Below are 2,951 nucleotides of genomic sequence, written 5' to 3' on the forward strand. Positions count from 1 at the left end.
TACTCCAGTGCTCGAAAAATAGCTGGCAAAAATATCCGATGTATGAAGAGGCAGGATAGACCAGCTGTAGATTACTGTTGATAAGATATCTGTGTGGAGCGAACCTGCACCCCCCTCCCCCTCCCCCAGGAAAAACTCCATCCTGTAATGAAATCTTATTTACACGAATCCTGGTCATTGCACAGCTCAGGGTCCAAAGATGGCGATTTTTTTCCACGAAATATGGATGTCACAGCTCGTAAGTTGGGCGACGCTGTGATTGACGGGCGGACCCTGTCGTTGACGGGGCGGTGGACGAGGGTGTGGGTCGTGTAGGGCGGCCTTGTAGAGGCTCCAGTGTTTATGAGACGCCAGGTCGAGCACCGGGGAGTGCCAGGAGAGGGGCTCCTCACGCTGACTTATCTGACAGCGAGGCCACACCTGCGGAAAACGACTGTGATTCACCGAAAAAACAACATAATATTCCCGACAAACACGACCGTCGTGTTAGTGAGCGCAGCTCCGGACCTGTTGACACTGTTTGCTAAAAATTTGAAAATTCTGTAATATTCCAGTGACGTGACTGTCCAGGAGATAAAAAAAAATGTGCTAGGAAAAAAGCGAGTTTTGTGAGAAAAAATGATTGAACATATTTTGAGAATTGTAATAGAGATCTGGGGAAAATACAAGTACAGCTTACCAGTGATGGTACAGAGGATACGAGCTGCTGCGTGCCACACATGAGGTGCATTAGTTCACCCTCACCTCAGGCACATGTGGTTGTTTTTGGTATCAAGCTGAACCCAGTAAAGCCCCTTGGATTTGGTGAAGCTCCTTAACAGAATTTCCTTTCTTTGGTCTGGCTGCATGACGCTCGCCTCAGAGGACCCGTAGCTTCTCATGACTCATGGTTCAGGGCGAGGACCTCCACCTCATGTAAGAAATTTATATTCCATGATGTACAAGAGCACACCACTGTACCAACACCACTCCTGGGGTTTATTGACAACCAGCAGAGGGTGACTCTTTGTTATTTGATTCTTCCCAACTTTTAACTCTTTGTTACACATATACGTGATTTTTCAAGTTAATTTTTGCCTGATGTAAATTTCAGGACATTAAGATAAAATACACTGTACTTATCCGCGTGTTGGTCTCTGGTGGCAGTTGATGTTGTCAGGGAAACATTTTAGAAACGTACAATAAAGTATTTTACTCTCGGTGAATAGTTAACAGAAATGTAAATGAAAAAAATAAATTGCCTTCAGGAATCATTGTAATCCTTCATTTTCAGAATCGTATTTTCATTTGATTATATGAAAGCACACTACCCACCGCACCCACACGTCTACGCACCCCACCCACACGTCTACCCACCCCACCCACACGTCTACCCACCGCACCCACACGTCTACCCACCGCACCCACACGTCTACCCACCCCACCCACACGTCTACCCACCCCACCCACGTCTACCCACCCCACCCACACGTCTACCCACCCCACCCACACGTCTACCCACCCCACCCACACGTCTACCCACCCCACCCACACGTCTACCCACCCCATCCACACGTCTACCCACCGCACCCACACGTCTACCCACCCCACCCACACGTCTACCCACCCCACCCACACGTCACCCACCCCACCCACGTCTACCCACCCCACCCACACGTCTACCCACCCCACCCACACGTCTACCCAACCCACCCACGTGTCTACCCACCACACCCACATATCAAAAGAGATATAGCTGGGAGTCTGGATTCCTTTCATGGGTTTTTTAAAAGAGGATTGGAGTGGCTGGAGACTCAGGGAAGGTATGGTCTCCTTAATGGGATTATCCACAGACATGTATGACGGGATATGAGCTGAAAAGACTTTGTGGAAAAACATGTTATCTTAGATTTTGTTTTACAGGAAGTAGGGGATATGTTTTACTGATACTAAAGCCATAATTAAGTGAACATTACGTAGAGAGAATGATTTATTATATATTGTTAAACTGCATTATAATATTAAGGATTTTGGAATTTTGTATTCATTATATTGGCCAAAAAAGGAGACACGTAGACTGTTATGAAGGTAAAGTCTTAATCTCTTTGATTTTCGAAATATTTTGTGAAGTATAAACTGTGTCATGGAGATTAATTACTGTGGTTGAAATTTGATAAATGTGTGTAAACTACTGTTAGGAAAAATTAACTCCAAGGTGATCTATAATAAAACAAAATAATTTGTTATTTGATGTTTCTCAAATTCCGAAAAAAATATATATTGCAAGTCAGAATTTTTTCAGTAAAAACAAGGCAATACCAGTTGGCACACCTCGCTCCAGTTGTGCTATTCCCACTGGAACGAGAAATCCCTTGCTCGTCACATTCGTGTTTTTATTTCATGAACCGATTAAATTTGAAGATTTATATCCCGTAGTTTCTGGAATATGATGATTTAAGAAATGTGTAAATTTTTTGTCACTGAGAATGATCTTTGACCCATCAAGTTAAAAAGTTTGTGGGATTCCAAAGGGGCGCAATTTAATGTATCTTAAAATACACTGTGCACACAGACACAGCCTAAACATCTTATAGTTAACACAAGATAAAGAATAACTGGCAACTCTAAAAGACAGTGTTACCAACATTTGCCATAACTCATGAATGTTGTTAATAAAAAATCAACTTGGAGTGTTTCCAGTTTAGGAAAATTGCTTGATAAGTTATTCATGCAAGGTTTTGTTAAATATAATTTTAGGTAGCATAAAAAAGAATAGAAAGTGAATTACCTGATGATCAAATTAAATTTACAAAGGGAAGAGAAGTTAACCAAGGTTACGTTGTATGAAAATATTATGTAAAGCGGCTTTAGAGGTTGAAATTAAATCATAATCTCATTTTGGGGATTAAAAAAACATAACAAATTTCTTCGATAAATAAGCAATAATGATGTAAATATAAGAGTTCTAAACA

This window comes from Homarus americanus, unplaced genomic scaffold, assembly GCF_018991925.1.
Source record: "Homarus americanus isolate GMGI-L3 unplaced genomic scaffold, GMGI_Hamer_2.0 scaffold46467, whole genome shotgun sequence".
NCBI lineage: Eukaryota > Metazoa > Arthropoda > Malacostraca > Decapoda > Nephropidae > Homarus > Homarus americanus.